Here is a 24644-nt window from a genome sequence, read left to right as displayed (position 1 = left end):
TCATTGGAGTTAAGTGACAAACACTGGCACAACACTTTTGCCACTCTTTCAGTTGCCATAGTAGGTTCCAGTGATAAGCATTGCAAGATGACTGACACTATTTTGACTGAAAGTTTTACGTTAGAGTATCTTTCTTCAAGAAGTGCTGCCTCTATCCTTGGGAGAACTACTTGACACAAGCTGTCATTCAAGGTTAGAACCTACTTATACACACACACAGACATGAGGGATGTATGAAAAGTTTTGAGCCTTCAATGCCTTTGATCCTTGAAGTCTTGTACTTTCATCAGAAATCTTGTACCATGTTTTGTTTCTTTGAGGCTCAAGACTTTTCATACACCCTCTCGTGTCCCTATCACTTAGCGGCTTGGCAAAAAGAGACCGATAGAATAAGTACTAGGCTTACAAAGAATAAGTCCCGGGGTCGACTTGCTCGACTAAAGGCAGTGCTCCAGCATGGCCGCAGTCAAATGACTGAAATAAGTAAAAGAGTAAAAGAGATATGTACACTATTTTATATTGAATAATATGTCGTCTATTGACTTTTTATATATGCTAGGTAGTGAAATTTTATGTATGCTGGTAGTGAAATTTGTAAAGATTTGCTACCCTATATGTATATTCAAGTTATATAAGCTTAAAGCTTATGGCAATCACCATGCAATGACTAAGGAAAATAGTCTAATAAAGGGGCATATAAGCCCTCAACAGAAAAAAGAAGAGTTTCCTATTTGTAGCCAAAGCATATAGAAAGTTTGTTTACATAAAAACAAACACAAACTATTATAGTTCTTAAATTTGACAGAGATGGGCTGATTCACTGATATATATATATATATATATATATATATATATATATGAAAGCCTTTGACAGGGTCCCCCGATCCCTTATCTGGTGGTCAATGAGGAAACTTGGGATAGAAGAATGGTTAGTGAGAGCTGTGCGAGCCATGTACAGAGATGCTGCCAGTAAGGTGAGGGTTGGAAATGAGTACAGCAATGAATTCCGGGTAGAGGTAGGGGTCCACCAAGGTTCCGTCCTCAGCCCCCTCTTATTTATCATAGTCCTCCAGGCAATCACAGAAGAGTTCAAGACAGGTTGCCCCTGGGAGCTCCTCTATGCTGATGACCTTGCCCTAATTGCGGAGTCACTATCAGAACTAGAGGAGAAGTTTCAGGTGTGGAAGCAAGGTCTAGAATTGAAGGGCCTTAGAGTCAACCTAGCTAAAACCAAAATCCTAATAAGTAGGAAGGTAGATAAAACACAAACCCCTTCAGGTAGATGGCCCTGCTCAGTATGTAGAAAAGGAGTAGGTAGTAACTCTATAAGATGTACCCGGTGCAAGCTATGGACACATAAGAGGTGCAGCAACATCAAAGGCAGGTTAACTAGCAAGTTAGTTTTTGTTTGTGGCAGATGTTCAGGTGCAATAAAGACTGTAAACAAACAGGAAACAACTTCTATCTCATTCCAGGGTGAAAAACTAGAGGTAGTCGATAGCTTCCGCTATCTGGGCGACCAAGTTAGTAGTGGGGGTGGGTGCGCTGAAAGTGTAGCTGCTAGAATAAGAATAGCCTGGGCAAAGTTTAGAGAGCTCTTACCCCTGCTGGCGACAAAGGGACTCTCACTTAGAATAAAAGGCAGACTGTATGACGCATGCGTACGAACAGCCATGCTACATGGCAATGAAACATGGGCTGTAACTGCTGAGGACATACGTAAGCTTGCAAGGAATGAAGCCAGTATGCTCCGTTGGATGTGTAATGTCAATGTGAATACCCGTCAGAGTATAAGTATCTTGAGAGAAAAGCTGAACATTAGAAGCATCAGTTGTGGTGTGCAAGAGAGACGATTGCGCTGGTATGGACATGTGGTGAGAATGGATGAGGATAGCTGCGTGAAAAAGTGCCACACCCTAACAGTTGAGGGAACCCGTGGAAGAGGTAGGCCCAGGAAGACCTGGGCTGAGGTGGTGAGGCAAGACCTTCGTACATTGGGCCTCACCGAGGCGATGACTACTGACCGAGACCTTTGGAAATGTGCTGTGCGTGAGAAGACCCGGCAAGCCAAGTAAGATCGTTGCCAGTGCGCCTGGACTGGTTCTTGTGCGGGTGGCACATGAGATGCACCATTTTGAGCGTGGCCGTTGCCAGTACCGCCTGACTGGCTCCCGTAGGATTTTCGAGCGAGATTGTTGCTAGTGCCCCTGGACTGGCTTGTGCGGGTGGCACATAAAAGACACCATTTCGAGCGTGGCCGTTTTCGTGCGGGTGACACGTAAAAGCACCCACTACACTCTCTGAGTGGTTGGCGTTAGGAAGGGCATCCAGCTGTAGAAACTCTGTTGCCATCCGGTTTCACCAGTCCTCAGTCAAATCGTCCAACCCATGCTAGCATGGAAAGCGGACGTTAAACGATGATGATGATGATGATGATGATATATATATATATATATATATATATATATATATATATATTTATATATATTGATAGAAAAGGTAAGACAGCAAGACAGCAAGAGAAAGAAAGAGACCTCGATATTATGTAAATAGAGGAATTTATCTGTTAATAATATGTGACAATTATTCGGTAGCCATGATAAAACTCTGAGTTTCGGATGCCAGGGCGGAAACTCACGCCACCATCTCTTCAGTTATCTGGCCATATATATATATGTGTGTGTGTGTGTGTGTGTGTGCAAACTCTGTGGTGCTCTTTACATTGGAGAAACAGGGCGATGCCTTGCGGATCACTTTCGTGAACATACCAGACACATAATGCTATGTATGCCAGGCCAAACTGTCACCATTCACTTCAACATTGTGAATCAGTCTATTGCAGATTTATCAGTGTGTGGCATGGCCTTGTACCACAGATCCCGCTTCTCTAGGAAACGAAAGGAGCAATGTCTCATATTTGATCTTAGCTTTATGTCCTCAACAGGTATGAATGAACATTTTTCCTTTCATCCTTTCACCTCCTCTGAGTTCTTATTTACTCTTTTTAATCTTCCTTCCATCCTCTCTCTGCAACATTCCCATATTTACTTACCTTTACTCTCTCCATCATTCTTTTCCCCCTCCTTTCTACACTCCCTCAACTATAACTTCTGTTTCATGTTTGCAGTCCATGTTATTCTGCTTCTATTATCAGTTGCAGCCAGTTTTTAAAGATATAAACTCTGTTTGACTTTCTTCTCTTTTCCCTCTCTTTTTCTTTACCCCCTGACGAATGATTGAATCTGAAATGTTGGACATTCCACTCCTCATGGCAAGTTCACTGTACTCCTTTCACCTATATATATATATATATATATATATATATATATATATATATATGAAGTGAATAATTGTTTCCATAAAGCGTCTGCTTTATGGAATAAAGCATAGCAGAGCAGGCAAGGACCCTTAAAGATTCATCGGACCCAGAATCTCTCTTAAATTCAAGACATGAGATCTATATGCCCTGCCCTCATCTCAAATACTACCTGCTGTAGGCATGAGATTCTTTGTTTGTTGATAAGAACGATAAAAAGTGCTTGCAGACTGGAACCAGCCTCAGGCTTTAGGTCCATAAGATTTGCCTGTCAGACTGGTCTAAGGGAGATAGCTCATTCCATTTAACGCTCAAGCACCATATATTATGCTTTTGTTAAGAAATTAACTGATAGTAATGATTTTCTACCTCCAGTTCGAAAAGAAGTTATAAACCCTCTGCTATTAGAGTCTGATGAGTCATCTATAAGGCCTTATGGATATGAAACCATTAGTCACTCTATTACCAGACATATATTTAACATCATATAAATACATTACTGCTCTAACCTTTAGAATGTGTTCCTTTTTCGGATATATGGTCGACTGACAACATATATATATATATATGTATATATATATATATATATATATATATATATATATATATATATATATGAAATACGAGATATCCATCTCTTGTCAGTTTGTAGAATTCCACTTTTCAGTGCCTGATGCTGAAGAGGAGTTAACCACTCCAAAATACATGCATCCATCAGTCTAGTTAGAGACCACTTCAAACTGACTTGTTGTGTTCACACCTATTTGTCAACAGTGAGAAATTTTCTCCACAACAAAATACAGAGTGACTTTCTTACTGCCTCAAATATGCCCCAAGCATATTTGAGCACACTTACATGTGTATGTGCGGGTGTGAGTGTGGTGTGTGTGTGTGTGAGCATATAGATAAGCATAGTACTTATTTAAAAGATTGTCATTAAAACTAGCACATTTAAAGTCATTTTGTCAAAAAGTTAGTACAAGGTTTGAAATATCATTTGAAGATGAAATCAATTTATTTATTTATGTTTAAATTTCTTTACATTTTGAAGATATTCAAGTTTTCTAAAATATTCAAGAGATTTAGTTTTTACAATGTTTGAATATATTTCAAATGTTATAAAAATTAACAGTCCCATTCAAAAAGCATAATACCAACAAATTTTTGAAATATATACAAATGCAAATGTGAGACTAAGAACTAACACATTATTTTCTCACTTGCATGGTACTTAATACCGTCTACAAGCTTTCTGAACATATTAATTTTTCTAAATGAAAAATTTTTGTAATGACAGCATTTCAATAAATATGCTCTCTCTATTTTTTTTTTTTAAATTTTTGTTTGAAATCGAAGTGTTGTTTCCTGGCAATGATTTTTGATAGTGGTAATCACTACATAGAAATTTAAATAGGAAGCTATTAAAGAAATGTTGTTGTATATTGGGAGGATCATTTTGCCAAGGAAAACACATACTGGTTCTATATTCCTTCCTTTTATTAATGGTCACTTGAAAAATTAATTAACCAGTTAAGCATTTGATTGCTTGATTATTTGTTTGATCACTCAATCTCTGAGTCCTTTTGTCACCATTTGCGACCTCATTCCTGATATGCCTCATATCTCAAAGAACTGATTACTGTCTATTTACTATAGTATCTGAAACACTGTTCTAACTTATTGAAAATACAATTTCAAAATGAGTAATTTTAATGAAGTACTTTATAGTTAAATATAAGCATTGGCATAGGAGTGGCACTGCGGTAAGAAGCTTGCTTCCCAACCACATGGTTTTGGGTTCAGTTCCACTGTGTGGCACCTTGGGCAAGTGTCTTCTACTATAGCCTTGAGTCGACCAAGCCTCGTCAGTGGATTTGGGAGATGGAAACTGAAAGAAGCCCATCATGTATATATATATATATATATATATATATATATATATATAATGCCGGTGTTAAAACGGGGGTAGCTGATGAAGGAAAATGTTCTCTATGTGGCTTGTGTGTTTTCTGTACTCTGATTATCATTATTTTCTTGTCTACGTTTTGTTTGCAATGTCCTGTACTCAGATATGCACCTACACATACAGGTGGATGTCGGTATGCACATACCTGTACGTATATATGCATACACTCATTTATTATTTGTTTTTATATATATATATATGTATATACGTATGTATGTATATATATATGTATCTATCTATCTATATATATATATATATATATATATATATATGTAAATATATATATGTGTGTGTGTGTTCGTTCCTCACTGTCACTGCATGACAACTGGTATTGGTGTGTTTACATCCCCATAACTTAGCAGTTTGGCAAAAAATACTGATAGAATAAGTACCAGGCTTAGAAAATAAGTACTGGGGTCAATTCATTCAACTAAAATTTCAAGGTGGCGCCCCAGTTAATGACTGAAACAAGTAAAAGATAAAAGAGAAAAGAAGAATTGTGCATGCAGAATCTGCACAATTTTGATAGTCCAACCTCATCCTGGGGCCTTAAGAGTGTCCTTTGACATATTAGGGCAACATGCTGCTAAATTTGCCATTCCAGATTGCTCATTGTCTTCCAGGGACATTCTTCCACGTTTGAAGTGCCTGTGCCACTTGAAACATTGTGTACAAATCATTGCCTTATCACCATAAGCTTGCCAAAGCATGCTCAATGTCTCTGTAGCAGACTTCCCAAATTTAACGCAAAATTTCACATTGGCTCTTTGTTCCTGTCCATGACAAAAGGCAGACGACAGCATACATGTGATCACAAAAGCACATATTTCATAACCTGTGAAGCAAACACAGCACTGTTACTTGGCACACTGCTCCATGAAAGGCGGCGAGCTGGCAGAAACGTTAGCACGCCGGGTGAAATGCTTAGCAGTATTTTGTCTGCCGCTACGTTCTGAGTTCAAATTCCGCCGAGGTCGACTTTGCCTTCCATCCATTTGGGGTCGATTAAATAAGTACTAGTTACGCACTGAGGTTGGTATAATCGACTTAATCCGTTTGTCTGTCCCCTCTGTGTATAACCCCTTGTGGGTAGTAAAGAAATAACACTGCTCCATGAAGGTCACTCCTAGCTCTCACTGAACATACAACCATGTGCTGCCATCTGTTGGCGCACTACAAAACTAGTCCAGGAACTTTTTGATACCACCTTGTATAGTTACATTTATAAAGCACTGCATAAGAAAAAATGTTGTAATAAATTAAGCCATTTAATTATATCATCATTTAATGTCCATTTACAAAAACTGTTTCAACATAGTTGGCACCAAGGCAAAGCTGGATACATCTGCTAGATTATGCTGACATTTCACTTAATGCCTACTGCCTACCCTGAATAAATATTCACAGTAGGCTGTTAGCATTCATAAAGTAAAGAGTCAACAAAATACCTTGTCATTATAGGGCAACAGGTTATGAAATATTTCCACGACAAAAGTGTTTATTTGCATGAATTAAATGGAAAAGTTGTGTCATACTAATGCGTGTGCGTAAATAAACATCATTACTATTGTATATTCATCATAGTTGAAACACATTTGTATTTTCAATGCAGTTGCTCTTCCATATGTGTATGTGCATACATGTATGTGTGTGTGTGTGTGTGTGTGTGTGTGTATTGGAGAGAATTATTGCACAATTAATTGGGAACTGAATTAGATTAGATGAAATGCAGTTTGGCTTTGTGCCTGGAAGAAGTACTACTGATGCTATTTTCAGTCAAGCAACTGCAAGAGAAGTATTTAGCTAAGAATAAGCCATTGTACTTAGCATTTGTTGATCTGGAAAAAGCCTTTGACAAGATGTCTCATTCTGTGATACGGTGGTCTCTGAGGAAACTAGGGGTAGATGAATGGCTTGTGAAAGTAGTACAGGCCATGTACAGAGGTGCTGTTAGTAAGATAAGAATTGGACCATGAGTACATTTGATTATAGGTGTATGGCTCAGTTGTTAGAGCGTCGAGCTTATGATCGTGAGGTTGTGAGTTCACTTCCTGGACCGGGCTGCGTGTTGTGTTCTTGAGCAAAACACTTTATTTCACGTTGCTCCAGTTAACTCAGCTGTAGAAATGAGTTGTGACATCACTGGTGCCAAGCTGTATCAGCCTTTGCCTTTCCCTTGGGTAACATCAGTGGTGTGGAGAGGGAAGGCTGGTATGCATGGGTGACTGCTGGCCTTCCATAAACAACCTTGCCCGGACTTGTGCCTCGGAGGGAAACTTTCTAGGTGCAATCTCATGGTCACTCATGACCGAAGTGGGTCTCCTCAATACATATTTGATTAATATGGTTATTAATTTGGTTAACAATTACTCATATTCATTCCCACTGCATTGTGCAAAACTGCATTTGTAAGTTAGGAAGCATCTTGACAGTTTTTCAGAAATCCTATTAATGATCTTTTCATTGGTCCACAAAATAGACAGGGATTCCTCAGAACAGAATCTGTATCACCTGGAAAGAATATTATGTGGTTGTATGTGTCTTATTGTGAAGCAAGTTAGATCATATTTATTTTTATCCTCCTTAAGTTGCCACACAAATCAGCCAAAGATGTAAAAACTTCTTGTTGATTTTCTTGAAGCTGGTGACATGGGTGTGATAAGGATTCTTGAATGAATCAGCTGTTGCCCCCATGTAAACATACTGTCCTCCCCTTGTGCATACAGTGCATTTGTATACAAGATTGATACTCATACAGAGGTTCATCAATGGGTATTTTAATTTTTCTCTGCATGAACATTTATTAGATTTATTTGTATTTGCGACAGTGCTGACTTCATTTTCCAACACTGTTACCAAATTGGCTATATCACTATTATTGCTACTACCACAATGTGGCCACAGCAGGTGTTTTTCATTCTGGTTAATATTTCCTTTCTTAACATTTTCATGCATATATTTGCTGTCTTTTCTATTTGTCGAGTCGGAAGTAGTTTGCCTATCATAAGTTATAGTAGATAGCTTAGTCAATAGCTGGTTCATTTTACTGTTATTAATGCAGTGCATATGTTGCTCTGAATTAATATATATTTATATATGTATATTGGAGATGTACTTGCATAGCAAGTGACCTGATATATATATAAATTCAATAATAGGATGAATTCTTTTGCAAGAATTTATCAAGTAGCTAGCATGAAAAAAACCTCATAAAGGGAAAAAATCCATCATTTATTCCCAAAATATATTTATTTATATAAGGGCATTACTATAAAAGAATGCCTCACACTATGAGTAAGAATGTGTTTTTTATGGTAGTCTGACCTTAGAGTCCCTCATAGCATGAGACATTCTTTTATAGTAATGCCCTTAGAAATATATATATATATAAACAGGAAACAACTTCTATCTCATTCCAGGGAGAAAAACTAGAGGTAGTTGATAGCTTCCGCTATCTGGGTGACCAAGTTAGTAGTGGGGGTGGGTGCGCTGAAAGTGTAACTGCTAGAATAAGAATAGCCTGGGCCAAGTTTAGAGAGCTCTTACCTCTGCTGGCGACAAAGGGACTCTCACTCAGGGTAAAAGGCAGACTGTATGACGCATGTGTACGAACAGCCATGCTACATGGCAGTGAAACATGGGCTGTGACTGCTGAGGACATGCGTAAGCTCGCAAGGAATGAAGCCAGTATGCTCTGCTGGATGTGTAATGTAAATGTGCATACCCGTCAGAGTGTAAGTATCTTGAGAGAAAAGCTGAACATAAGAAGTGTCAGTAGTGGTGTGCAAGAGAGACGATTGCGCTGGTTTGGACATGTGGTGAGAATGAATGAGGATAGCTGCGTGAAAAAGTGCCACTCCCTAACAGTTGAGGGAACCCATGGAAGAGGTGGGCCCAGGAAGACCTGGGCTGAGGTGGTGAGGCAAGACCTTCGAACATTGGGCCTCACCGAGGCGATGACTACTGACCGAGACCTTTGGAAATGTGCTGTGCGTGAGAAGACCCGGCAAGCCAAGTGAGATCGTTGCCAGTGCCCCTGGACTGGCTCTTGTGCAGGTGGCACATAAGATGTACCATCCTGAGCGTGACTATTGCCAGTACCGCCTGACTGGCCTTGTAGGGTTTTCGAGCGAGATCGTTGCCAGTGCCCCTGGACTGTCTCTTGTGCGGGTGGCACATAAAAGACACCATTTCGAGCGTGGCCGTTTTCGTGTGGGTGACACGTAAAAGCACCCACTACACTCTCTGAGTGGTTGGCGTTAGGAAGGGCATCCAGCTGTAGAAACTCTGCCAAATTAGATTGGAGCCTGGTGTAGCCATCCGGTTGCACCAGTCCTCAGTCAAATCGTCCAACCCATGCTAGCATGGAAAGCGGACGTTAAACGATGATGATGATGATGATGATGATATATATATATATATATATATATATATATATATATATATATATATATATATGTATGTATGTATGTATGTATAGGGAGAGAGAGAGGGAGGAAGCTTCTTCCACAAAAAATCTGAAAATGGTTGAACGTATTGCTTGGTTCTAATTAGATGGAAGAGGTAAGAATCATATTGTTGTGTTTTGCATATGATTATTTGGTATATAACATGCTTTTAGTTTGTTGTTAAAAGGCTCATGTTAACATGATAGAACACATGAACATAAAAATGGTCTTTATTTTTCCTGATAGAAAAATATAATTATGAATATGTGATAAAAATAATATAAATTTTTAAAATATATAAGAAATAATTTTTATATGATAAATTTTTTAAAAAATTATAAAAATACATCTTGTTCTTCATGTTCACACATTGTTTCAACTCCCACATACAAGCTCACATTCATGCACATGAACAATTACGCCCACATGCACAATTACACCCACATGAGAGCACCTTTCTACATGCACACACTTGACTTACATTATTATACATGAACATATGTTCAATGAATAACGAAAGGCTGAGAGAAAAATGCACATGAGGCAACATGGAAGAATAACTTCGTTCCATTAAGTAGTGAGAGTAACGAACAAATCTGAAAAAGCGATAGATGTCACGAAAATCTCATGTAGGTGATAGATAAAAAGCTGTATGTAGAAAAAGAGGTATATCTGGCCCAAAACATATATATAAATTAATGATAAATATTAAAAAAAGTGATAAAAATGCGATAAATTGATAAATTTATAGACTTATATGTAAAAGAGACATATATGTACATAAACACACATGTACATACATACATACATACACACACACACATACATACATATTTACACACACACACATGCATGCACACACACACATTCATGTTTATGCAATACAATATTATAGATTCAGTTCTGCTGATTTTACCAAACAGTTTCATACACGAGGGTTTGAAATAAAACCCCAGTTTTTCTAGTGCTCATCAGAGTTGCTGTAGAAAGAGTTTGTCAATGGCTTTATGACACACTCTTCCTACAGAGAAATCAGGCAATGTCACGCCTGCAGTTGTGAAAAATGGATATGAAAATACTTGTAACAAAAACTCAGAGGGGAAATTTTTTTGAATTATGCCCCTTGTATAGGGATCAGTTTGAGTCACCAGAGTGTAAATGGTAAATACCAGCTGAGGATTGACAAGTACTAACCCTTACAGAGGGTCAGCAGGCTCTAACCTCTTGTATACTTGTGGTACTGTTTAATCCTTATCCAAGGGACATGACTCTAACAAAATCCCTTCTCTGAGATTCACCGAAGAGTTACTTTGTTGTCATTTTTCACAGTATTCACAAACTGGATATAACTTCCTGACTTCTAGCAACATAGTGCCTTCGCCATACTCTCCCTACTACTCCTGATGAGTGCTGGGAATGGATTTTTCCCCTAAAGATTCTTGTGTACACATCTACCCATGCATCACCCCACCACATATATATAGATAGATTTTTTTCTACTCTAGGACCGAAATTTTGGGGGAAAGGACCAGTCGATTAGATCGACCACAATACGCTCCTGGTACTTAATTTATTGATCCCGTAAGGATGAAAGGCAAAGTCAACCTTGGCGGAATTTGAACTCAGAAAGTAAAGACAGACGAAATACTGCTAAGCAATTCGCCCGGTGTGCTAACGTTTCTGCCTGGTCACTGTCATATATATATATATATATATATATATATATATATATATATATTAGGGTTAGGGTTAGGGTTAGAAGTTAGGGTTAGGGTTAGGGTTAGGGTTAGGGTTAGTTTTAGGGTTCGGGTTAGGGTTAGGGTTACGGTTAGGGATAGGTTCAGGGTTAGATTTAGGGTTAGGGTTAGGGTTAGGGTTAGGGTTACGGTTAGGGATAAGTTCAGGGTTAGATTTAGGGTTAGGGTTAGGGTTAGGGTTAGGGTTAGGGTTAGAACTTAGGGTTAGGGTTATGGTTAGGGATAGGTTCAGGGTTAGATTTAGGGTTACGGTTAGGGTTAGTGTTAGGGTTAGTGTTACGTTTAGTTTTAGGGTTAGAGTTTGGGTTATAAGTTAGGGTTAGGGTTAGTGTTATGGTTAGGGATAGGGTTAGGTATAGAAGTTAAGGTTAGGGTTAGGGTTAGGGTTAGAAGTTAGGGTTAGTGATAGGGTTAGGGTTAGGGTTGGGTTAGGGTTAGGTTTAGGGTTAGGGTTAGGGTTAGGGTTAGAAGTTAGGGTTAGGGTCAGGGATAGGGTGAGGGTTAGGGTTAGGTTAAAGGTTAGGGTTAGATGTTAGGGTCAGGGTTAGGGTTAGGGTTAGGGTTAGTTTTAGAGTTAGGGTTAAGGTTAGGATTAGGGTTAGGGTTAGGGTTAGGTTTAGGGTTAGGTTTAGGGTTACGGTTAGAAGTTAGGGTGAGTGTTAGACTTAGGGTTAGGATTAGGGTTAGGGTTAGGGTTAGGGTTAGGGTTAGGGTTAAGGTTAGTTTTAGGGTTAGGGTTAGGGTTAGGGTTAGGGTTAGTTCTTGTTTATATATATATATATATATATATATATATATATATATATATATATATATATAAACAAGAACTAGCAGGACCACTCCGGATACTCTTCCAGAGTTTCCTTGCAAATGGTAAACTTCCCAAAAAGCTGAAGGAAGGCACCATATGTCCTATCCATAAAGGTGGAAGCAGAGCAGAGGCTGGGAACTACAGGCCCATCTCTCTGACTTCACATATTAGCAAAGTCATGGAACGAATTGTCAGAAGGAGATTGATTGCGTTCCTAGAAGAAAATGACTTGCTGAATGAGACCCAGCATGGTTTCCGTCCAGGTAGAAGCTGCCTCATGCAGCTCTTGCAGCATTATGACTGGGTCCTGAAGCAGCTACTTGACCATTCAAATGTTGATGTGATATATCTCGACTTTGCAAAAGCCTTTGACAAAGTTGATCATGGCTCGATATGTCACAAGCTGCAAAACCTTGGCATAGCTGGTAAATTAGGAGAGTGGCTGCATGACTTCCTGAATGGTAGAAGTCAGACAGTTGCAGCCAATGGAGAACTATCTAGGCAAACACAAATATTGAGTGGTGTTCCACAAGGAACTGTTCTGGGGCCACTACTGTTCATAGTGGCCCTTCTGGACATGCCCACGGTCAATCGGAGAGCCACTGTCACTAGCTATGCTGATGACACAAAGATATCTCAGGCAATAAAGAATCCTGATTATATTGTAAGCCTGCAGAATGACCTAAATGCAATATATGAGTGGGCAGAGCAAAATAATATGCAGTTCAATGCAAAAAAATTTCAAGTACTGCGCTACCTGGAGCTACTGCGCTACCTGGAGGTACTGCAATGCCAGAACCACAAACAGTAAGAGATCTGGGCATCAACATGTGTAGTGATGCATCATTTCACATGCACATTGTCAAGTTGACAGCAAAGTGCAGACAACTGGCAGGGTGGATACTGAGGACATTCCGTACAAGGGATCAAAAAGTCATGTTGACTCTATGGAAGACATTTGTTCTGAGCCGCCTAGACTATTGCTCTCAGTTGTGGTCACCACACAGTGTTAAGCGGATAGCAGAACTCGAGGCAATTCAACTGCACTATACAAAAAAGATCGCCACAGTCCAACAGAGGAACTACAGGGAGCGACTGAAGGCACTAGGTCTCTACTCCCTGGAGCGCAGGCGGGAGAGATATGTAATAATATACATATGGAAAATACTGGAAGGACTGATGCCAAACTTTGGCATCAAGTACTACAGGAATGCCCGCACGGGTCGCCACTGCATGGTGCCAAAGGTACCGTCCACTGCATCTCGCATAAGAATGAGATACTGCAGCAGCCTCGGTTTCAGTGGACCTCAGCTCTTCAATGCCCTGCCAAAACATTTGAGAGACATGCAAGACATGGATGCGGAGGTCTTCAAGACAAAACTTGACACTTTCCTCTCCACAGTACCAGACGAACCAATGGCTCGTAATGAGACGCAGTTTAGGGCAGCTATGTCAAATTCTCTCATACACCAGAGGTGCCATCAAAACTCTTGATTGGACCATGTCAGGTGGGGGAGAAGAGCCATGCAAGGAATGTGAAAATCACGGTGGTGCACCAGCATGACCGCAGCCACTTGGCTGAAACACAATAATAAATAAATAAATAAATATATATATATATATGCTGAAGTTCGATCTAGTTTCAAAACAAAGAAAAAAATAAATATATAAATAAATAAAAGTGATGAAGTTAGCATAAAATTCCCTAGGGATTTCTGAAGGCAAGTTGCGTCAAAACACAAAAAAGTAAGTGACAATAACAACAGTAACAGCAACAATAACAACAACAAAACCAGCATGTATGGTTAATTGTGAATATATAGCATTACTTGAATTATTGAAGACAGCTCCCACCCAGTTTCTGCCTGTCAATACTTCTCTCCATCTTTTAGTACCACTCCCAAATTCTTTGTAATTGGTGTTGCTAAAGACTTAAAATATGGTTGAATAGATTCGATCGTTTGACCCCAGTCTAAAAATAAAGCCCCTTCAGAATTCTTCTAACCCTAACCCTAACCCTAACCCTAACCCTAACACTAACCCTAACCTTAACCATAACCCTAACCTTAACCCTAACTTCTAAGCCTAACCTAACCCTAACCCTCAAACTAACCCTAACCCTAACCCAAACCCTAACCCTAACTTCTAACCCTAACCCTAACCTTAAACCTAACCCTAACATCTAACCCTAACCCTAACACTAACCCTAACCCTAAACCTAACTTCTAACCCTAACCCTAACCCTAGCCCTAACCCTAACCCTAAACCTAAATTCTAACCCTAACCCTAACCCTAACCCTAACATCTAACCCTAACCCTAACCCTAACCCTAACCCTAACCCTAATTTCTTACCCTAACCCTAACCCGAACTCTTAACTCTAAAGCTAACCCTAAACCTAAAACTAACACTAACCCTAACCCTAACACTAACCCTATACTAACCCTAATCCAAACCCTAACTCTAACCTTAACCCTAACCCTAAATTCTAACTCTGACCCTAAACCTAACCCTAAACCTAACCCTAGCACTAAGCATAACCCTAAAACTAACCCTAACACTAACCCTAAACCTAACCGTAACCATAACCCTAACCCGAACCCTAAACCTAAACCTAACTTCTAAACCTAACCCTAACCCTAACCCTAACATCTAACCCTAACCCTAACACTAACCCTAACCCTAAACCTAACTCTAACACTAACTTCTAACCCTAACCCTAGTCCTAACCCTAACCCTAAACCTAACTTCTAACCCTAACCTTAAACCTAACCCTAACACTAACCCTAACACTAACTTCTAACCCAAACCTTAACGCTAACCCTTACCCTCACCCTATCCCTGACCCTAACCCTAAATTCTAACCCTAACCCTAACCCTACCCCTAACACTAACCGTAACCCTAACTTCTAACCCTAACCCTAACCCTAGCTTCTAACCCTAACCCTAACACTAACCCTAACCCTAACTTCTAACCACAACCCTAACCTTAACACTAACCCTAACACTAACCCTAAACCTAACCCTAGCCCTAACTACTTACCCTAACCCTAACACTAACCCTAAACCTTACTCTAACCCTAACCCTAACAGTAACCTTAACCCTAACCCTAAACTAACCCTAACCCTCACCCTAACCCTAACCGTAACCCTAACCCTAACTTCTAAACCTAACCCTAACCCTAACCCTAAACCTAACCCTAACCCTAACCCTAACCCTAACTTCTAACCCTAACCCTAACCTTAACCCTAACTCTAACCCTAACTTCTAAACCAAACCCTAACCCTAACACTAACCCAAACCCTAACTTCTAACCCTAACCCTAACCCTAACACTAACCCTAACCCTAACCCTAACTCAAACCCTAACCCTAAACCTAACCCTAACTTATAACCCAAAACCTAACCCTAACCCTAACCCTAACCCTAACCCTAACTTATATCCCAAACCCTAACACTAAAAGTAAACCTAGCCCTAACCCTAACCCTAACCCTAACTTCTAACCCTAAGCCTAACTTCTAACACTAACCCTAAGCCTAACACTAAACCTAACACTAACCTTAAAACTAAACATACCCTAAACCTAACCCTAATCCTAACACTAACCCTAACCCTAACCCTAACACCAACCCTTACCCTAACTTCTAACCCTAACTCTAAACCTAACCCTAACCTTAAGTTCAAACCCTAACCCAAATTTAAACCTAACCCTAACTTCTAATTCTAACCCTAACCCTAACCCTAACCTTAACCCTAACTTCTAACACTAACCCTAACCCTAACCCTAACTTCTAACTCTTACCCTAACACTAACCTTAACCCTAACCCTAACTCTAACCCTAACCCTAACTTCTAACCCTAACCCTAACCCTAACCCTAAAACTAACCCTGACCCTAACCATAACCCTAACCTCTAACCCTAACCTTAATCCTAACCCTAACCCTCACCCTATCCCTGACCCTAACCCTAACTTCTAACCCTAACCCTAACTTCTAACCCTAACCCTAACCCTAACCAAAATGCCCGGGAACAGGGGGTGCAGCGGGTGCACCTGCACCCCCTAGAATTTTCAGGGGGTGCAAGATCAAAATTTGCACCCCCTACATAATCTTCCCAGTTGCAGAAAAAAAAGTGTCTAAAATCTATCGGTATAAAATACTGAAGTTCGATCTCGTTTCAAAACAAAGAAAAAAATAAATATATAAATAAATAAAAGTGATGAAGCTAGCATAAAATTCCCTAGGGAGTTCTTAAGGCAAGTAGCGTCAAAACACAAAATAGTAAGTGACAATAACAACAGTAGCAGTAACAATAACAACAACAAAACCAGCATGTATGGTTAATTTTGAATATATAGCATTACTTGAATTATTGAAGACAGCTCCCACCCAGTTTCTGCCTGTCAATACTTCTCTCCATCTTTTAGTACCACTCCCAAATTCTTTGTAATTGGTGTTGCTAAAGACTTAAAATATGGTTGAATGGATTCGACCCCAGTCTAAAAATAAAGCCCCTTCAGAATTCTTTCAATACAAAACGACCATTATTTGCTTGACCACTGCCTGGGTAAGTCCCTTTTTTTTTCAACTCCAACTTTAGTCTTGATTCACCTTTTCATTCAATCTTTACTTTCCTTTTGGTCTTTATTCCTCTCTATCTGCTCTTTTTATCCTTCTTTTGAGTTCCTTAGGAAATAGTTTCCTTTTAGCGTTACTACTAACAAATCATATCTTAAAGACGTAGTTTAGGCAGAATACCTTATATATAGACGACTTTAATTTTTTTATCTTGCCTTAATTCTGTCATATTATTAACCAAATGTCTTCCTGCTTATATATAAAATAGTATCTGCGTCATAACTGTTTCCGATAGTATCCTGCTTTTTCGTTTTATATAGAAAACGTTGATTTAATTAGTTTGATAAGTGCCTCTGCACGAAACTCTCGAACCTTCAGTCACTATGTAACTTTCTCTGATGAATAAATCTATACTTATTGAGACTGACTCAACATAAGTTCTATTTTTCTTGTTTGAACCACTACGCCTCTGATGAGAACCCATTAATGTTCGGAAATCGATTAAAGTTGTTTATCTTTTTTTTTCAATCTACGGAGAGATGGCTAAATTTGCCCTCTTTATAAATATACGATATATATATAAATATAAATAGACCTCGATAATCGGCTCAGGATTCTCCCCAATGACTTTACAAAGGTCACTTGGGGCCCCAGTTCGCCGTGAACCCATTTGGTAGCTGGTATCGTTACGAGGTCTATTTATATTTACTCACTTCTCTACTTGTAGAGTAAGCTCTCCTCCGGTTATATAGTTTTACCGTATATTATCACAATGTATATATATATATATATATATATATATATATATATATATATATGTGTGTGTACAGAGAGAGAGAGAGAGAGAGAGAGAGGTAGGTAGGTACATATGCAAGCACACATACACGCATGCATATACATACGAATGTATGTATTTGTGTGTCTGTATGTCACCCCACCATCGCCTGATAACTAATGTTTTTCAGGTTTTTGTTCGACCTGTAACTTGGCGGTTCGAAAAAAGAGCTGATACAATTAATACGAGGCTTCCAAAGAATAATTCCTGGCGTTGATTTCTTCAAATAAAAGACGGTGCTTTAGTATGGCCTATCGTGTTTTGAAGCATATTGGATGGGAGGTCATGTTGCTGGTTTTGCCAATAAAAACACAAGCACCATTTATGTGATGTTCGCTATTTGTTTTTCAGGTTTTGTTCGACCAGAATTCTTTCGTTACAATTCAGTGGCCTTAGACGGACTATATGTAATCTGACCCTTTCCCCCCTTATTTATTATTATTTTGTTTTACGGAATCCCACGTTTTAGGCTATGGAGATTCCGATTCTGAAAAAAATTGTTTGAAAAATTTCAATCCCCCCCCCCCACCAAGCAGGCTATTTACATGCTAGAAATAACAGCCAAATCTCACAAAACTAGTGTTAGGATTAGGTTTAGGTTTAGGGTTAGGGTTAGGGTCAGGGTTACGGTCAGGGTTACGGTCATGGTTAGGGTTAGGGTTAGAGTTTGAGTTATGGTTAGATTTACCCCGTAGATCTATATAAAAACCGGGGGGGGGGGAATCGAAATTTTGAAATTGAGATTTTTGAAAATTTTTTTTCAGAATCGGAATCTCCATAGCCTAAAACGTGGGATTCCGTAAAAAAAAAAATCACTGTCCGGTACGTTTCTGAAGACCTGAATGTCAATGAGTATTTTCTAGGTTTTTATAATCCCCCTGACTGCCCTTCGAAGACACTGACTAAGATTATTCTAGATGTTTTTTGTCACCTAAACATTTCACTTGGCTCAAAGTTATGCTGTTTTTCATTTGATGGTGCAAGTACCATGAGTGGAAACATTTCAGGTGTACAAATGCGATTGAAAAATTTGTTCCCAGGTACATATTTTGTACACTGTGGAAACCACTCTCTAGACCTTGTCCTCCAAGAAGTTAGTTTTAAGGTTACCTTTGTAGCTGATGCACTGAACTGTGTTCATCAATGCGCCATTCTTGTAAAAGAGTCACCAAAAAGAAAAGCACAATGGACAAATCTTTGTGTTGCAAGCAGTGTGTCCAACTCGGTGGTGCATTAGAGCAACAGTACTGAAACAAGCAGAAAACAATTATAAGAATATTCAAAATTGTTTTGCTTGACTTTCTTAATGACTTCTCGTTAAGAGCAACAACAAAGGCTACTGTTAAAGGGCTGCTAAAGCAATCTGGCAAAGCTTCCATTTTGTTCGGCATTAAAATCGCTGGGGATATATTTGGGGTATGTGAGCCAGTGGCACGTAGCTTACAGTGCCCAAGCACGACAGCCGGTGATTGCTTGAAATTGATTGAAAAGTTGAAAAACTCTCTTTCAAAAATGAGAAGTGAGAAGGTTTTTGAAAAATATTTTGATGAAGTATCTTCTTCTGACTTGGTGAAAATGCCCAACATTTCGCGATCTAAGAATACATCACTGCGCTTTAGGCACACAACAACTACTGAAGAAGCTGCTCTTTCTGTCACCGATGAGTGGCGTCGACAATTTTTCTCTATAGTGGCTGTCATCGAAAATGAATTGACTCACCGGTTTCAGCAACAGGGAATACGTGTATGCTCTGAGCAAGAGGAATTGCTATTGTCAGCAGTCAAATTTGGAGTATTTAACTTTGAAAATGCACCTGCTTCTACCTGCTTCTTTTGATTTACTCTTACTGTCATCTCAAATCAAACTTCTTGCTGGCCTATGGACGGAAAGGGAAAATTTGCCTAAATCATTTAATGACATAGTTAAAAAATGGAGAGCGTCTGATGCTATTTTTCGTTCTAGTATGCTACAAGTGTTGGCGTTAATGCAGCTTGTCTTGTCTTCACCTGTATCTGTTGCATCAAACGAAAGAACATTCAGTGCACTTCGCCGTTTGAAGACCTGGCTCCATACCACAATGACACAGCACCGTCTTACACATTGTACCATAATGCATGTACATAAAAAAATATACGATGAAAACACTTTGCACATTCTCATGAAACGTTTCATTAACAAAACGTGTGAGCGTAGGAAAACTTTTGGAATATGTTGATACAGTTTTTTTCATATACGTGTGAATTATGGAGTGATGAAAAACTCGGCTTACTTCAATTTTAACACTACTTATAGCTTCATAATTTCTTTCTTGGTAAACTGACATTTGAATGTTCGGACGCGTGCTACTTGCTGTAAAAGGAGCGAGGTTATCCATGTAATACAAAAAGAAAATTGCAGATAAGTTGAATATAAAAGTGAAAAATAATCATTGAATACTGAAAAAACATTCACCTCCCCTAACTTTAAACCCTAACCCTAATCCCTAACCCTTAATAAAATATGGGAAAAGCTGGAGATGAATGTTTTGAAAACATTCTGAACTATCTTTCAGAATGGTTTACTTTTCAATGAAATGTCATTTTGTTATTTTTCATGTTTTTATTCAATTAATCTGCAATTTTCTTCTTGTATTAGATGGATAACCCACCCTCCATTTACAGCAAGTAGCGAGCGTCTCATTTTTTTTTACCTGTGTGCTAAATTCGACTACTTATGACTAACACGGGCGCATGCGCAAATTTGTGACATGCATACTCCCAGAACTCGGATCCACACTTCTCCAGTAGTGCTAAATTTTGAAACTGAGTTTGCACCCCCTAAGCAAATTTTGTTCCCGGGCCACTGCCGTAGGCTTGCGTAAACAAAGAGATGTGGGTTCGAGTCCCACGTGTACGGGAAAACCTACTTTTTCTGTCGAGGGCTTATATGCTCCATTATTAGACTATTTTCTTTAGTCATTGCGCGGTGATCACTATAAGTTTTAAGCCTATAAAATATTATTATTATTATTTGCAGAATTGCAAAAATCGACACTGCTTAACAAAACCATCGCAGTAAAAGCACATGAAAGTTTGTTGACAAAAACATCTACGAACTAATTACAGTTTTTAAATCTGACAGAAAAAAAGCAGGTGGGTTCGCTGGTGTAATCAGTGGCACATTTGGTCACGTAAACAAAGAGATGTGGGTTGGAGTTCCACATGCACGGGAAAGCCTACTTTTTCTGTCGTGGCCTTATATGTCCCATTATTAGACTATTTTCTTTAGTCATTGCGCGGTGAACGCTAGAAGCTTTAAGCTTATAAAATACAATTATTATTATTTACAGAATTGTAAAAATCGACACTGCTTAACATAAATATATAGACAAATAGATATATTTATATATAGACATTTATATATAGACAGATAGATATACATACGCACACATACATATACAAGTGTATAGTATTATGGTTTATCGTATCAATTGATTTCATACTGGGTATTAAACCGGATGTTACATAACAAACCAGTTATATAATATCATATGCTTGTCAGAGATGGCACGCACAGAAAAAATATGGCCATTGTGTGGTGAAAAAAATGTAGTGAAAAAACACATGCAACTCCTGGGTGCCGTGAAAAAAAAGACAAAACGAATTGAGCCGGGCTTAAATCAAAAGTTATGTCTCGTAGCATCAAACAGCCTCTGGAATGCTGTAAGTTTACAAGAGTTTCCCGGAAAATATGTGTAGGAATTAGGGGTTGGTATTCGTGTGGGGTTGGAATGTATGCAAGGGTATTATATGTGTACGTTGTTTATTGAAGTATGGTGAGTGTGGTTGGCGGTTGTCTGAACGCTTGAAGTCATATTAGGGTGCATACGTGTTTATTCATTTGTGTGTGTCTTGGTTAAACTATTTGCTAAATTCCCAACGTCTGGTGAGGAAAGAGCTGGAGTTCGACACTCCTCAAAACCATAGAACTCCCAAAGCAGAGCCCCACAACCGGATGCAGTTTAAAGTCATACCCAATACACATACGCACAACACACACACACAGCTGGTTGTTGATGAATTTTTCCGCTTTGTAAGGTTAATTTACTTTACGTTATTGCTGTTCTAACGGCATTTTTGCGTTCCGAAATAAATTATCTGATTTGTATCTATATACACATTTCGGCGCTTATAAAAAAACAAATGTTAGTTTCTTTAAATACACACACACACACACACATAAATGAAGATATTATTATTAATAAATAATAATATAGATGTTTTCGACCTAGTTTGGATTCTTTGCCATCAAATTTGAATTTTTCAATGGGACTTTGTAAGACAAGCTAAAACGCAGAAAACGGTCTAGAGGCATGCGCTGAAGTGTTGCAAATGGTAGAAAGTAGGAGTCTTCATCCCCGAAAGAATATTCGATGACCACAAATCGATTCGAAGCTAGTTTCTCGAAATTGGTGCTCAAGCTTTGAAAAAAAAAAAAAAAAAGTTAAACTACATCAGCCGTAAGGCAATACATGTCTATCTTATCTAACTAGTCCAGTAGAGCCCACTGTTACTCGAACTTCGATCTAACCCCGAGCTTGGGACAACAAATTTGAGTTGGATAAACTCGAATAGTAAACTCTTTGCTCTTTATAACCGTTTTATGAAGTCACTTTTTTTGTTAAAAAATTGTTCAATTTGCATCTCCTCAAAGCGAACGGACTGGTTCTTTTAAGGTCACTCTTGAGTAAAGTTCGAATAGCATAGTTCTCGAATGAAAACTCTGCAGCTATCAAGAACTTATGAGCATTACTTTTGCGTAATACTATTACTAATAGCAATTCACCATACGTAAAGGAAAAAATGAGCCCATAAAGGAAAAAATGAGCCCATAAAGGAAAAAATGAGCCCATAAAGGAAAAAATAAAGGAAAAAATGAGCCCATACTAATCCTGATATAACGACCTGCCTGAATGCGTTCACGTATCATCTAAGACACGTGCATGCCATGTACAATAGTCTAGTTAAAAGACATACCACGGGAGGAGGGGGGATGTAGCATAAACCTGCGCTTTAAAGCAATTTTATGCAATTTTGGTTTCTCGAAATTGGTGCTAAAGCCTTGAAAAAAAAAAAAAAAAAAAAAAAAAAAAAAAAAATTAAACTACATCAGCCTTACAGCTGATGTAGTTTAACTGTTTTTCTCCGTTTGGAAACGCTCGGTTATCCAAGGCGAGGCAAAGAACGAGCCGGAGCTTTACCAATTGAGATCTGAAAAGTTCAATGAAATAACTCATGAACACTGCGATAGCTTCTACCAAAAGATGCTCCGTTACGTTGACCGGTCTGAACAAGGGGAGATCATAAACGAATGATTCTTTTTCTATTTTTTGCGTATGTTTGAACAGTTCATTCAAGATAATTTGTACATTTTTTCAAACTGCAACTTTTTTTGCGAGAAATATCAATTGGGAAAATTTAAAAACCTTTATCTCAGAATATTTTTATTATGATCACGAAGGATCGAAAACACAGATGGGTACAATACAGGACAAACAAATGAACAAAATGTGCGAGTTCTATGATATTATTTTTTAAAAATTACGATTGTCTTTTTAAAAATTACGATAGTCTTAATATGTACAATATATGTTCATTGACCTTTTTTTTTTCCTCTTTCAATTATACAGGCATACATATGCGTATACACACACACATCCATACACACATATATACATATATATATATATATATATATATATATATATATATATATATATATATATATATATATATATATATATATATATATACATACACATATACACACATATATATACACCCACACATACATATACATACATACACACACATATCCATACCTACACATACACACGCATATACCTTTATCTCAGGATAGCAAATAAACCTGATCTGATTTAAATCAACAATTGTTGATCATAACTTTTAATCATAAGGGTAATTTCACCCTTCCCTCTCCCCCAAAATTGCATAAAATTGCTTTAAAGCGCGGGTTTATGCTACATCCTCCCTCCACCCGTAGTATGTCCTTCAACTAGACTGTCTATTGTACATGGCATGCACGTGTCTTAGATGATACGTGAACGCATTCAGGCAGGTCGTTATATCAGGATTAGTATGGGCTCATTTTTTCCTTTATGCCTACGTATAGTGAATTGCTATTAGTGATAGTATTACGCAAAAGTAATGCTCATAAGTTCTTGATAGCTGCAGAGTTTTCATTCGAGAACTATGCTATTCGAACTTTACCCAAGAGTGACCTTAAAAGAACCAATCCGTTCGCTTTGAGGAGATGCAAATTGAACAATTTTTTAACAAAAAAAGTGACTTCATAAAACAGTTATAAAGAGCAAAGAGCTTACTATTCGAGTTTATCCAACTCAAGTTTGTTGTCCCAAGTTCGGAGTTAGATCGAAATTCGAGTAACAGTGGGCTCTACTGGACTAGTTAGATAAGATAGACATGTATTCCTTTACGGCTGATGTAGTTTAACTTTTTTTTTTTTTTTTCAAGGCTTGAGCACAAATTTCGAGAAACTAGTTTCGGATCGATTTGTGGTCATCGAATATTCTTTCGAGGATGAAGACTCCTACTTTCTACCGTTTGCAACACTTCAGCACATGCCTGTTGACCGTTTTCTGCGTTTTAGCTTGTTTTACAAAGTCCCTTTGAAAAATTCAAATTTGATGGCAAAGAATTCAAATTTGAATCCAAACTAGATCGAAAACATCTATAATATAAGTGACTAGCAAGCATAAAAACCCCAAAGGTAGATTTATAAATTTATAATTATAATTGTAATTAAGGGTACCAGATAGTACCAGCTTTGTTGAAATAAAAGTCGAAAAAAATTCGAATAAGCTACAATATCACTGAAAGTTCAACAAGCTGATGAAATCGAAGAGTAAAAGGC

The sequence above is a fragment of the Octopus bimaculoides genome, chromosome 3 (genome assembly GCF_046866305.1).
Source record: "Octopus bimaculoides isolate indiv1 chromosome 3, ASM4686630v1, whole genome shotgun sequence".
Taxonomy (NCBI): Eukaryota; Metazoa; Mollusca; class Cephalopoda; order Octopoda; family Octopodidae; genus Octopus; species Octopus bimaculoides.
Note: the sequence above shows the minus strand (reverse complement) of the source record.